Source organism: Carlito syrichta, unplaced genomic scaffold, assembly GCF_000164805.1.
Source record: "Carlito syrichta isolate Samal-C Ts95f unplaced genomic scaffold, Tarsius_syrichta-2.0.1 Scaffold286960, whole genome shotgun sequence".
In the NCBI taxonomy this organism is placed as follows: domain Eukaryota; kingdom Metazoa; phylum Chordata; class Mammalia; order Primates; family Tarsiidae; genus Carlito; species Carlito syrichta.
The window spans coordinates 161,567-177,109 of NW_007231056.1; the positions used below are offsets into that span (position 1 = coordinate 161,567).

Consider the following 15,543-nt stretch of genomic DNA (forward strand, 5'->3'; position numbering starts at 1 on the left):
CTGCACTCCAGTCTGGGCGACAGAGTGAGACTCCAACTCAAAAAAAAAAAAAACCACACAGAGGAACCCTTCACACAGTAAGGTTTACAAAAGTAAATTATAAAAGAAGCTTGACAACACTGGGGGACATTAGAGAACAATAGGAACAATGCTGGGATAAATGTACATCAATAAAAGTGCTAGGGAAATGGATTTGGATTTTTTTCCTCAATTTGAAGATGCACAACACTTACCATTGGTCATTCCACTCTTAGAAAACTTTTAAAGATATGTACAAAGAAAAAGTAGCTCCCAACAGCATCCAAGAAATGGAGTCAACAAAAACATCTACCAAGTAAAGAATGGATAAATAATTTATGCCATATTCTTACAATGGATTACAATATGCTGAAAAGAGAAGAAAGGAACTGTTCTATCAGCATGAATAAATCTTACAAAACCAATGGAGCAATTTCCAGAAAGATATATACAATATCTATATAAATATGTAGTTTATATATTTTTAAATATATAATTTAAAGCAATATTATATATTGTTTAGGAATGGATTGGTATGCATTAATACATTTTGTATTTATTATTTAAATAAATAAACAAATTTATTTAAATAAAAAATAATCACAAAATTCAGAGAGTGGATATTTCTGGTGGGGAAAGAGACTATGTGACTGGGTAGGCAACAAGAACACAGAGAATTTAGGTTATATTTGTAATGCTTGTATCTCTTAAGTTAGTTTGTGATTATATGAATGTTTATTGTATCAGTTTTATCATTTTTAAATATAAATTTTTTTACCATAAAAAAAGCACAGAATACAGAATCAATGTTGAATCCTAGCTCCAACTTTATTGAGTTCCTTTGAACCACCTAACTTACCTGTCTGAGCCTCAGTAGTCTGATGTAAAATAGCTACAATAATATCTAACTTACAGAGTTATGCTGAGAATTAATGCTATATTACTACCATATATAAAGCATATAGCATAATGCCAAGTGCAGAAATCACTCAGTAAACGGGAGCTATTATTACCTACATGTGGCTCATTCCTTGGAGAGTTGTCTCTTGAACCTAATTATCATGGAATCATGTCTATATTGTAGTGCAGACAGGATTTTCCCAAGAGGGTACACATCCGTTATCGTAAAGCTTCTGGGGCCCTTAACTCCTTGTCACTCATGTCCTTGGGGGAAAAAAATGCACCACATTTAAGCAGTCTAGTGACATGGAGTTAATTTTTGAATATACAAGCAAAATTATTAGAGAAATTCCACTTCTTTGTTAATTGCAAAATAAGCAGCTCTCTAGTCAAGAACTAATTCTAGGCTAGCATTTAAGTAAAGTAGGTAAATGAGCTATTCATGGAGCCTTGGAGGTTTTTAATAACTTTCCTCTTCTCCAATAAATTAATGTGTTGCTCTTGGGAGTACTTAAGCTTTGCACTAACAATTTGTAGTTTGCATTTTTTTATTGTACCATATTTCCTACAGAAAAATGAAAAATAAATACACCTTCTAAAGATGAGCAAGTCAACAGAGAATTTTTTTTTTTTTCTCTTTTGACTCAATCTGGTCCTCAAAAAAAACTTCTCGTAGTGTAAAAAGAGAAAAGTTCTTTCACACGTTTCATTAGTGCTGCCAAATTTATGGTTTTTTGTTATCTAATTTCATCTATACTTCTAAAAAATATTTAATATTAGTATGTCAATTATCATAATATTCTATTTATTCTTGGTCTATTTAGTCTCAAACCTACATATATAATTATGTTATATTTAATTTATTTTTTAAATTTAATGAAAATGACCCCTGAATACACCACTATTAAGTCAAACTCCAAAGGCAAAAATAGAGATGCTCTTGCTAGCTGATGAGAAAACTGTGCTTGTTCATCTTAACCCTTCCAACTCTAGAGGAAACAATAAAAATCCTCAAAAGATCATAAATGTTAACCAGAAAATCTTAATTACTCATTTCAGTTCCAATGTTTTTTTTCTTCCCTTCACTTTTCCAATGTTTTGCTCTTCTGAGAGAACATGAGACTTTCTGTTCTGAAATTATGTTGCCTGGTTAGAACCCAAACAGACTCAAGTTAGGATGCCAAACACAAACACACACACACACACACACACACACACACACACACGTGATTCTACCAGCCAGACTGGAAATAATGCCACCTCAGGTGTGGGCCCTCCAGCATGCACATCCCAGAGAGATGAGGCTTGAATTCATCCCCCCTGCCTTTGCACATTCTGCTCTTGAACCAAATAGCTCTTGTTTCAAGACTAGCAGAATTTCCTCACAGCCTACTGAGTCTCCTATCTTAGCAGGGCACATACATAACAAGTAAATGCACATTCAAAAAGAAAAAGCGGCGACCGGCTTCGGTGAAACGATCACGGCCGCTCGGACTGGTCAGAGAGCCCAGGAAAGGCTGGTCTCGGGATGCCGTCCGAAGTCGGCCCCGGCGCAGGGGCCAGCGCAGAACATCAGATATTTAGCATCCTGTGGTATACTGACGAGCCGAACTCTTCCACTGCATACCTCACTTTTGCCAAAGGAGATATCTGCAAGAACTTTCTTCAAAATCGCTGCACCATTAATAAACAAGAGGAAAGAATATTCAGAGAGGAGAATTTTAGGGTATTCAATGCAGGAAATGTATGATGTGGTATCAGGAGTGGAGGATTACAAGCATTTTGTTCCTTGGTGTAAAAAATCAGACATAATACCAAAGAGATCTGGATAGTGCAAAACACGATTAGAAGTTGGATTTCCACCTGTGTTGGAGCGATATACATCAGTAGTAACCTTGGTAAAAGCACATTTGGTCCAGGCATCCTGTACTGATGGGAGACTTTTCAAACATTTGGAGACTATTTGGCGTTTTAGCCCAGGTCTTCCTGGCTACCCAAGAACTGGTACCTTGGATTTCTCCATTTCTTTTGAATTTCGCTCACTTCTGCACTCTCAGCTTGCCACATCGTTTTTGGATGAAGTTGTAAAGCAGATGGTCGCTGCCTTCGAAAGAAGAGCATGTAAGCTGTATGGTCCAGAAACGGACATACCTCGGGAACTAATGCTTCATGAGGTTCATCACACATAACGAGAGAAGAGAACTGGTATCACCGACTAGTAACCTTAGTGTGTTCACCTTTAGGAAGTGTTTTCATCTTTTCAGAAGTCAGGTAGCATTTGTTAAACTCAGCTTTGATTATAAACCTGCACCACTGATAATTTGCACACAGAATATGGATACTTTTACTTAAACTTATTTTTTCAGTCAAATGTAACTCAAAGTAATACGTACATTATCATGTTCTGCATTCACCGTAATGGGATGTCATCACCGTTGCCAGAATATTGACATCATTCTTCTTAGCAGAAACTGAAACTATAAATTTCGGCCTTTTAATTATTACCTTACCTGAAAGAGATTAGTTAAGATATTCACACAGTTTGTATTATATTAACCATATCACGCTTAAGTTATTAAATTCAAACTATTTATAACTTATTGTTATAGGGTCTGCCAGATGGCTTAGGATATTTGAGTAATCATCATTTAAAAGACTGTTAATGAAGGTTCCCTGACACTTGTGATATTTTAAAATTGTTCTTATGTGTAATAGATAATTCGGTGTTGTACCCAGCTTAGCTCCCAATAAACAGTGATATTTTTATTTTTATTTTTATTTTTTTGGTGAGTGATCCAGAGCTTTAAGCTACTTTCCAGTAGTTTATAACCTTCTACATCCTTTGGCTACTCTGAATCATGCAGCTGCGTGTCACATTTTTGTCTGCAGCGGTAGACACAGATAAAGCTAAGCTGGTTGTGTCTCCAGCACCGTGTATCTCTTTTTCTATTTATTGTGTGTGCTCGCTCTCAGTAATGTATTTCAAACTGATATTTTTTTAAACAAATCAATGAAAGGACTGAAGTATTAACTTAATAAAGTTCATTTGTTTCTTTTTTATACAGTTACTTCCGTTATTGAAAGCTTCCTGAATTGTTTCAATGTAAATTTACATGGGCATAGTAAAGTGTTATTTACCCAAAAGTGCCTTTATAGAAACGGACTTTGACAATGACAAATATCTTTCCCTCCACCCCGAACAATCCTCTGGCATTAAACTTCAAGCAATCCTAAAAAAATAAAAAGAAAAAGTGCTATAGTGATGTTAGACAGAAAAAATACAGACAAACTTATTAACTGTCAAAGGACACATAACAAGGTTGAAGGCTAAATAGTCAATATCTATATCCACCCAAAATAGCAACAACTGTTACATAAAGCAGCAAATATAGGCGATAGAAGAAATGGGGTGAAACACTAATTATAAGGGGTTTAAAGTATCTCTAAGCTCAAGACAGGTGAAACAAAATTTAGTAAAGATCGAGTAGACTTGAAAAATCATAACTAAGAAGGTATATAGTATAGGTAAATATTGTAACCAGAACTTTGACAGTAGAAACATAAGTTCTTTTCAACTGAACATGGAGCGTTTATTTAAAAATCAACTATATATAATCCCATGAAAAAAGCAGTAAATTTAAAAAATAGAAGTAGCTTTAGATTAATATAAATAGTACAAACAATACAACTTGATCATACTGTAACCAAACTAGAAACTAATAAGAGAATTTTAAAGAGACTCTTCTACTTGGAATGGTTGTAAATTATATGAAGCAGTCACTGGAGCAAAGAGAAAACCATGAAATAAAATTGCAGAATTTTTGGAAAATAATAACAATGAAACATTTCTGAATTTATAGAACACTGCTAAGATAGTGCTCAGAGAAAGGAATAAAATACAGCAATAGTAATTAAAATTTATTTATTAATAAAAATGTACTTCAAAAAGCCAGAAAAACACCAAAAACCAAACAAACAAAAATAAACCATAAGAGAGGCAAAAAAATTCCTAAAAGCCAGGAGATTATTAGTAAGATAAAAAAACATAAAAGGAAACAAAAGTTATAAATCACCAACCAAAACAATTGTTATTAAAGCAAATATAGAATATAGATACAAAATAAGAAATGGCATAACCAAAAGGCAGATAATTAAAAAGAAAAAGAGAGTCTCTTGCACATGTATAAAAAGTGAAAATATAAATTGAATAGATAACTTGTTAGAAAAACATAATTCACTAAAACTGACCCTAGGAGAGAGAGACCAATTCCCAAAAAAAGAAACACAAAAAATTTTTTAATTGTTTCCATTTCCAAAATGATTTCTCTAGTGAATTTTTTCAAACCTTTAAAGACAAAGTAATCTTAATGCTTAGGAACATAATTAGCACAAAACAAAAAAAGAAAAACTTTCCAATGTTTTGAATTAAGTAAATTATTGATCCAAATGCTAAATAAGAGCACTCTTTCCTCTTTCTTCAAACTCCATCAAAATATATCAGATTAGTCTCACTGAAGATTTCATGGAGAAAATATAAGTAAGATATTAGCAAAAATTCAAAGGTAAATTTTAAGAATAATATATTATGACCAAGTAGAAGCGTAAGGGTGGATCAACATTAGAAAGTCCATGAACATCTTATATTAATAGATCTATTATGAATTATGACAATCTCCATAAATGCTAAAAGAACATTTGACAAAAGTCAACATCTATGTAACATTTAAAGGAAAACCCTCATTAATATAGAATTTATTTACTTATGTATTTATTTAGGCCCCAAAGTCAACATCTTTTAAATGGGAAAATACTAAAGATATCCCCTCTACAGTCAGAACAAAGATGTCCATTCTCTCATATTAAAGGAATTAGCCAATAAAATCAAACTGAAAGGAATAAAAGATACAAAGTAGAAAGTAAGAGTGTGTACAATTTCTGTTGCAGATGATTATGACTGTATATCTGAAAAATCCAAAAGAATCATTAGACAAAGTACTACAAACTATAATAGAATTGAGTAAAGTAGCAGGATATAAAATTGACATTCAGATATTATTAGCCTTCAAGTAGATGAATAATGAATTAGAAAGCATAATGGAAGAGGTGAATTCATGTACAACATAAAAAATTATCTAGAAAAAATATAACAGAAAATGTGCAAATTCTGAGGAAAATAATATGTACTTCTAGAAGACATTGATGAAGCATATGTTGTTCTGATGAAAATTTGTCTGCAATTAATTTATAAATTTAGCATAATGAAAATTAAAATATCACCATTTTTTCCAGATCTAGGCAAATTGGTGATAAAATTTATATGTATAAAATAAACAAGAATAGCCTCAAAAACTCTAAAAGAAAAAAGTAATGTACATGGGGGTAGATTTAATAAATATAAAGCCACTATAATTAAAACAGGCAGTATTGTGTGAAATCAATGCAGAAATAGGTTGAGAAATTGAACAAGATAGAAAAATTAGGACAGACAATTGTATTTATACATGATAAATAAGGTTTTTCAGATCAGAAGGTGAAAGGTTGACTTTTTAATAAGTGGTGTTGGGTGAACTGAGAAGCCATATGGCCAGAACACTGGCTCTGTGCTTCACCAGTGCAAGATTAATTCCAAGTACATGAGAGATATGAATGTAAAAAAATTTATAACTATACAAGCTCTGGAAAAAAATTAATATATATCCACTTAAAATTGGCTTTAAAAATTGCTATAATTCAAAATCCAAAGCCATTGAAACTTGGCAGCAAATCTGGTCATATAAAACAAATACTATTAAATAAAGGTGAAATTATCTGTTACTAAACTGAAGAATAAATTATAGTTTTATCACAAAGGGATTCTATCATCATTATATGAAAGACTCCTAAAATTTGAGAAGAGAAAAAACTTAACAAGTGAATGGGGAAGAAATATAAATAAATAAGTCTTTGGAAAATAAATGTACATCTCTATTAACTATGTGAAAAGATGCTCAAGCTCACTCATAATAAGAAAAGTACTAATTAAAACTACAAGAGGTACCATTTTTTACTTAACAGATTTTAAAATATTCAAAACTATAAACTAGGGAGCATAATCTATTGATAAGACTTGGGAAATAGGTCTTCTTGAACAGTATTGGTGGGAATTATAAGTGGACTCTCATAAATTTATGGAGAAAATTTGGCAAAATTGAGCAAAATTACATATATAATATATATTTTAAATATTATATCTATATATTTTATTTATATATAGTTGTACCTCAAGTTATCTCTCCAAAGATTCACTGGCAAAAATACTAAATGACTTATACACATTGTATCCTAGTATTATTTGCTAGAGCAAAAATCCAGGAACAACCCAAATGTCCCTCAGCAAAAGACTATGTGAATAACCTATAGTAATTATGTATGGTTCATCAACACAATAGTATGGTATGCAATGTTTAAAAAAGGGAACCACTATAACTGATATGCAGTGACCTCGAGTCTATATCACTAGTAAAAAAGCAGCCTACAGAACATCACCATACATCCAACACCAAAATTGATTTTAGTAATCCCTGCTATGTAAAATATTACCCCAAAACTTAGTTGTTTACAACAAATTTCTCACAGTTCCTGTGGTCAACAATCTGTGTACAGCTTTGACTCCCTGGCTTGGGGTCTCTCATGAGACTGCAAGCAGGTGTTGGCAGTCATCTTAAGGTTTAACTGGGAGACGATCCACCTTCAAGCTTACTCACATTATTGACAGGACTTAGATCCTTGTTGGCTATTGGCTGGTGACAGCACTTCCATGACACATGGACCTCACTCCATAGGGCTGCTCCCAATAAGGCAGCTGGCTTCTCTCAGAGCAAATGAGCTTACCACCTTGTAAGAAAAAAAGAAAAGGATGTGTGTATGTTTGGGGGATTAGAAAATAACTATTTTTAATCCCAAACTAATGAACAGGTTGAAGAAACACTTACTAATAGATAGTAAATCATTGGGAATTATGAAATGGAAGGATTAGGTTGACAGTAATAATAATTCTTAGCTTCATTAAAGATAAACAATCAGACATTATGTTACTCATAATACATTAGATGTATTTCTGCCTCTCAAAAATAAAATAATATAAAATAAACTAGTTAGACCTGTAGATTTAACTACTGTATTTCAGTTTACAGGATACAGGGAATAGAAGAGCAAGATAAAAATATTTAACAAGGAAACGAGCATAACGCAGAACAAAGGATTTTCTGAAAGACAAAAGTCCTGTTTTTCTCCCCCAAAAAAACATAGTCTTGCAAAAAGGGAATGTTAGAAGGGACTGTTATAGAATAAAATAATTTTAAGTCAAAATAACCAAGTATAATGTGTAACCCTTGTTAGAATTCTTATGCAAAAAATTACTGCCAAATTTTCAAACATTCAGAGAAATTTGAACACTCACTAGACAGTTGATGAAATTAAGGAATTATTAATTCTATTAAGTGAGAGTATGAAATGGTACTTATACACATAAAAATAACTGTTATTATTATTTAGAGATGGGTGAAATTATATAATGTCTGGGATTTGCTTTAACATAATCTAAAAAACAGTATGAGTGAGTGGGGGCAGCATGATAAATAAAACAATATTGGAAAGATGTTGACAATTATTGAAACTGAATGATAGGTAAATGGGACATTATTCTGCTATTCTGTTTATTTTTGCATAGGTTTTAAAATTCCAAATTAAAGGGCTTTTACAATAGTCTACAAAGCATTTTGCAGGTCACCTTTATAAACAATTAGAGCTTTTCAGAAACACACTGTGGAGGAGGGGGAAAAGATGGAATCTTTACAATGTCCTTCTTAAGATCTGAAAGTCTGTGACACTAAAAACCTGCAAAGACTGATATGTGAAGAATTAAAATATTTTTATTCAGCATCTCTTGGGTTTTAAAAAATAAATAGTCCAAAAAGAGAATCACTTAATGTTTAAATTAAAAGATGAATCCATAATATGTTCTTTTGTTTTCAATATACTTAGAAATTTGGGGTCCAAGGCTAAGGAAAAATATTCATAGACTACAAAATGTGTTAGTCAAAATAGACTAGATTTTGCTGAAGTAACAGAAAATCCTAAAATCTCAGTGACTTAACAACAAATGTTTATTTATTTTTTTACCCATACTATATGTCCAATATAAATCAGTATGCTTAGCAACTCAGCTACTCCATGTGCGAATGGTGAGCCTCTCAGTTGCCATAGGGAGGGGGGAGCACACTTGGCACAACCTGTCGCCATACTTCAACTTGAAAGTGACACAGATCACTGCTACATTTAGTCCACTGGCCAGAGAACATTATATGTCTCAAACCCAATTGAAAAGGACACTGAGAAATAAAGTTGACTATGTATCTAATAAGAACAAAGTGAAACAGAACTTTGCAAATACATATTTTCTCTTCTCCAGTTAGGGCCTCCTCCTTACTATAAAATTATCAATACTGAGACATGCCTGAAGAACTTTGAAATACAGCTAACAAAAATAATCTATAAAATCAACATTCTGCCGGGCTCCGTGGCCCAGCCTGTAATCCCGCACCATGGGAGTCTGAGGTGAGTGGATTGCCTGAGCCCGCGAGTTCGAGACCTGCTTGGGCAACTTGGCGAGCTCTCATCTCTACAATAAATAAAAAATTAGCCGGCCGTGGTAGCGCACGCCTGTAGTTCCAGCTACTTGGAAGGCTGAGGCGGAAGGATCGCCGGAGCCCAGCAGGTCGAGGCTGCGGTGGCCAGGAGCGGCCACTGCACTCCAGTCTGGGCGACAGAGTGAGACTCCAACTCAAAAAAAAAAAAAAAAATCAACATTCTCATGGTTCCAAGTAGATATTCAAGAAAGACACAGCTAATTCCCAGGACTGCAAACATTGGAATGCTCATCCTAGCCTTGTTCCAGATTTCAGATCTGTACTGTCTTACTTTGAGTGTTGTATTTTTCCTTGGGGAGGGGTGTGTGTGTGTGTGTGTGTGTGTGTGTGTGTGTGTGTGTGTGTGTGTGTGTGTGTATGTAAGTGATCACTGGAAAAATGAGTAGGTACATTTTTATGTCACTCTGGCAAAGACCTTGCTAAAGACTAGGTGAAATATAACACAGCCCACCTGGACTATTCTGCTGAAATGTCACCTTACCCATAAATTATTCACCATTCAACAGCTATATGTGCCAAGTACTGTTCTAGAACTTAGAGACACAGTAGAGAGCAAAAAAGATACCACCCACCCAATGACATCATTCTAATCTGCTTAAACTCAGACTTGGAGAAATATGCTGTAGGAACTTATTCTGTCTACAGATTTCCTGATAGTAGGTAGGATAAGATAGATTTCAGGGTAAGGCTAACCCCTGTGGAGAGTAGGAGAGGGCTTTTCTACAGAGCAGTAGAAATTCTGTGGAGAATTCAGGAAAATTTTGTGCATATTAGTTCCATCAAGAAGCAAACACTCCAAATCTGTTTTCTTAATTAAAGACACGCAAAGTTCTCCCTACAACATTAATTTTTCTAAGTATCATTGTTTACCACACATAATAGTGTCAAACCAGTTAGCTTGTATTTTGCACATATATCAACAAAGCATAAATAAATTCAAAATGTGCTAAATCATTTTAATATTCGCATGCTATTCTAACAGGTAGTTTTCCTTCCTAAGTAGCAGAAACCTTTCAGAATTCTTGAAATAACCTCGTTTTTCTGCCTGAAGAATAATTTTTTATTAAGCACAGTGTTAATAATCATAGAGCTCAATATTTAATTCCACATGCTGCTAATGTAATAAAGGAGAAACTAAGTAATTCATATGACTGACAGGGTATGTAGAAAATATGAAGCCCTTTGTTAAGGTAACACGTTAGATGTAGGACTTCATGGATTTACTTAATAGAGTTTCCTTTCACATTGAAAAGGAATAAAATGCATACGTTCTTCCTGGGGCACTTTGTAATTATAATAAATTATTTTTAAAAAAAGATAAATAGGAACGTATTTTTCTTTCAGAAGGAAATTGCTGTGTCTATTCTGAATTGTTGCCAGGCTAGGTTTCAGATGGGGGTTGTTTCTGCTCTTTCCTCTTCCTCTTCCTCTTCCTTTGCTGTTTTTATGTGTCAGGAGATGTTATCCTAAAAAGGGGTAGAGAAAAGAGAAGCTATTTTGCTACTTGATAGCTGTTCTGATGCATGAAGAGAGGAAGGGAAGGAGGGAAGAAGGGAAGCCAGCCAGTCTTTGGAGACAGAAAAGTTGAATGTATTGAAGAAAATGAGATTGATGGAATTATACCATATTTCCTATGTCTCCTATCACCTCAGATATATTCAGCGTTTATGTTGATGTTAACTTAAATAGTTGTCATTTTTACATTCTTGAATCATCACCTGAGGATGCATTATGACTGAGAAAGTTTTCCTTTATTGGTTCCCTTTATGTCTGTTTTTCCTAAACATCCACTTTGTAGAAGTTGTGAATTATATACAGTTAGATACATGATAGAAAGATATATAGGAACATATAGATAGATTAGCTAGATAAGATAGATAGTAGATAAATTTTGAATCAGGTAAATTACCATTTTTGTTGGTCAAAAATTATCAAATAAAACTGTACTTTCACCCCCTAAATCTATAAAAACCCAAAAGAATTAATTTTAAAATGTCCAACATGTATATGGAGATCTAATGATTATGTTTTTATATGAAAAATCTAGACATAAACAGAAGTATAGAATCTCCTTTAACCTATCAACGGGCATTTCCCAATATCTATTGAATAAATGAAAAAATTGCATAATTAGATTATAGATGCACATCCATTCAACTTTAGCAAGTAAATCAAGTAACTTTATACCATATTGTTCTAAGACACTAAGCTAAAGCTGAAGGATACATTACTTAGAAAACATATCTAGCACCATCTACATTTTCTGTACCATCCAATTTATATTTTCACTTTACGATCCAAAATAAAACTATCCTATAAGTCCAGAAAGCAACAGAGTCACTACTACAAATTCCAAAAACATGATGATAGTAAGATTACTGCTCTTCTTCACCTATTTCTAATAGTAGTAATAAGAAGAAAAACATTGTAATATTTTTAATTGAAATTGTAAACTATGCCCCAAATAGGAAAATCAGCATGCAGAACAAAGTAGTATATTATGCAATTAATAATCCTATGCTTTTAAGCCTACTGATCATGTCAGCCTGCATTCTTAAGCCAAAATCGATCACTTTTCCTAAAGAGAATACACAGACCAGTGTCATGTAAGTTTCATGAAGAAATTTATATTCAGAGGAGGAGAGTGACTTGTTTAAGGTCCTTCTTGAATTCTCTACCAGCAGTCATGTTCACTCTTCTGCTTCCAAGAGATTATTTCTTTTCACTATGCCATGCAAGATAGATAGGCTTCTGCAAATAGACTAGAAAAAGATAATGAAGCTCTCTGCTTCCTCAGGCTTATAGACCAGGGCTAGGAAATCTTAGCTTATCTCCCAGATTTCCATTTTCAAGCTGCTACATTACATTTTTTCATACCTCTTTACCCGATTGTTGAACATTAGGCAACATTCATCATGAAAAAAAGCCCCAGAAATCCTCGTTCTTCTACTTTACTTTGTCTATTATTTTCTTTGAAGCAGATGCTATATGAAGTAGCAATTTGGGGATGTTTTTGAAAGTACTTTTTTTTTTTTAGAGCAGTGATATGAATTTTAAGGAAGGACACATTTTGAGGCCACTTGTTTCATCTACTGTTACTTCAAAACTCTTTTGGGTAAATGAAAAAGTGGCCATTGGACATCATTTATCTCCCCCACTCGGTAAGAAGTCCAGTCGAATATCCTATTGATTTCACTGAACTACCTACCACAAAGATATTTAATAAAGTTGGTAGTCAGAGAGAACAAGCCACGGGATATGTGCCACAGACCAAATACCTCCAGTATAACATTGTGTCAGCTCTGCCTCCACCATGAGATGATCTATTTCAATAGCATGTGAGAAACAATGGATCTTGCAGGTAATAGATAACTCCAAAGTAATAACATCCAAGAAAAGCAGAAAAGAAATCACTTGAGTACCAGCTTCTAGTCCCTGGGATTGAAAATGAGCTTTCATGGGAAACTAACCTAAAAAAGAAACATTCTTACTTTCCAGAATATTTATATAACTACTATACTTTAAAGTCTGTGTATGCTGATTAAAGATAGAGAATGTAATGGGTTTTACCTTATATAAACTGTAGCAATGCAAGCACTCTACATAAAATTGATGGGCTGATTCTCAAAATCCTAAATGCAATTTTCCAGTACATTTGACCAGCTAAATACATATATATATTGGCAACAGAGTTTTGGCAACAGTTTGCACTTCATTGTCAGTGGTTTTTAAAATATTGACAGAAATAGGGAGAAAATCCTCAAAAGAATGAAATCATTACAGCAAGTTCAACTTGTATATTTTTAGATGATCAGAACAATTCTTTGAAGGCAGTTTGTGGTAATAATTTTGTGCACGTTTCCCATATTGCCTGTGCCTGGAATCTGCCCTGATCTGGCTTCCTGGCTGGCTGCCCTCCTGTAAACACTGTAAAAATGAAATGCTGCCACAAGGAATTGTCTTAGAGACAGGCCATTCTACTAAAGCACATGCCACAGTGGCAGTTTGAGTTAGGAAAACAAACCACTTCATCAGACTCAAGAAATTACTACTAAATGAATTTTGAACCTTTTTCCTTTAACTTCAAATATCAGTGATGAAGTGGATGATGAGGATGACCATACTTCAAGCAACTCATGAGAGCCTATTGAAGTAAGCACTGAGTTAGACATTGAATGCACTTAACCTCTTCCTTGCAACAGCACTACAACACTGGGGTTATTCTCTCAACTTTGCAGGTAGAATAAACAAAGGCCAACAGAGGTGAAGACACCAACCCAGAGTATCATAGCATGAGGCATCTCCCCAGCCCAGCACATACTGACAGAGCTAAAATTCTAACTCAACCAGCAATCAGTTAGCTGACAAGCTTCTAAAGTCAGCAACAGCAGTCAGCTGAGTCCTGAACAAAATAAAGCATGATAGAATAGTGCTTTCCACAAAGAATGAGTGATTTATAGTCATCTATCTTTTAAACCCATTGCATGCCTCCCAAGAAGTTTCCTGGGTCTCAACAAAAACTAGAGAATGAACAATAACAGGAGAAAAGTGTGAATTGTGTTGGCACTATATCCAAAAAGAATATTTAAATGTATTTTGAAAACAACTTTTAATCCTATCCAAGTAAGTTACATCTATTCTTCATGAATGTGGCTTTTGCTATCCAATAATGAGTACAGAAAGATATATATGAAAGACAATTTAAAATTGAAATAAAATAAAATGCGATAAGACCATCAATGCATGCAATAAAATGTTTGTTTTCAATATAGAATTATGCAATTTTAATCAATACAAAATTTGTTTCTACCAAACACTACTAGATGAATGATGAGCAATATTTTTAAATGTCACTTAAGGGGGAATTTGAAAGTATTTGTAAAGCAAGTGATACTTTAAATATCTTGCTTCATTTATGTATTATTTACTCATTTATTTTACAAAGAGGTATTAAATGGTATCACGATGCTAACACCTAAAGATAAAGTAGTAGGCAAATAGGCATGAGACAAGGTGTCTGCTTTTAAGGAGCTGAATGACACAGAAGTATCTGTGCTAACGCTCTGTGACATCTAGCATGAGTAACCTGACCCCCTTATGTCTCAGTCTCCAAAGATATAAAGTGAGAGAACTTGGACTAGGTGATCTATAAGTTCCCATCAATTAATTCAAAAATGTAAAACTTTATGTTCTATTTTATTCTGAGGAGGGATTTATATGTAAATATATTTTACCTTTAATGTCAGCAATTTGACTTCCCTCAATGGAAATATTAAGTAATCCATAAGTATCATTATCATTTCCAAAGCAACTTTTTTTTTCATTTTATTTTATTTTTTTTTTTTTTTTCATTAATCAGTATTTTTTATTATGGTTTTGTGGGGTACAGTTAAGGGTTAGGTGTACAATGACGTTTCATTCAGGCACCCTGTAGATAAGAAGTGTTTTCCCATCCCCCGACAGATATTTGCTACTGTTAATCCCATCCTCCTCCCCCCCATAGTTTCCCAGTACCATCCGTCATTTTCTCATAGTATTGCATTGGATGTTCAAGGTCCATTATATGAGTGAGAACATGTGATATTCGGATTTTTGTTTTTGTGAGAGGTCACTCAGTATTATAGACTCTAGTTCCATCCAGGTTGCAGCGAAATTCATGATTTTGTTCTTTTCTATGGCTGCGTAGTATTCCATCGTGTATATGTACCACATTTTTTTAATCCAGTCCTCTTTTGATGGGCAGCATGGTTGTTTCCAGGTTCTTGCTATTGTGAACAATGCTGCGATAAACATACGTGTGCAGGTATCTTTTTTATAGAGTGATTTGTGTTCTTCAGGGTATATTCCCAGTAGGGGGATTGCAGGGTCATATGGAAGGTCAATTTTTAGAGCTTTTTGTAATTGCCACACTGCTTTCCACAGAGGTTGCACTAGTTAC

At 33.8% G+C, this 15,543-nt stretch overlaps 1 pseudogene; it reads left to right on the top strand.

Moving 5' to 3' along the window:
* Positions 1-2,351: 2,351 nt before the first annotated feature.
* Positions 2,352-3,565, top strand: LOC103254594 (annotated as a pseudogene).
* The last annotated feature ends 11,978 nt before the right edge of the window (positions 3,566-15,543 follow it).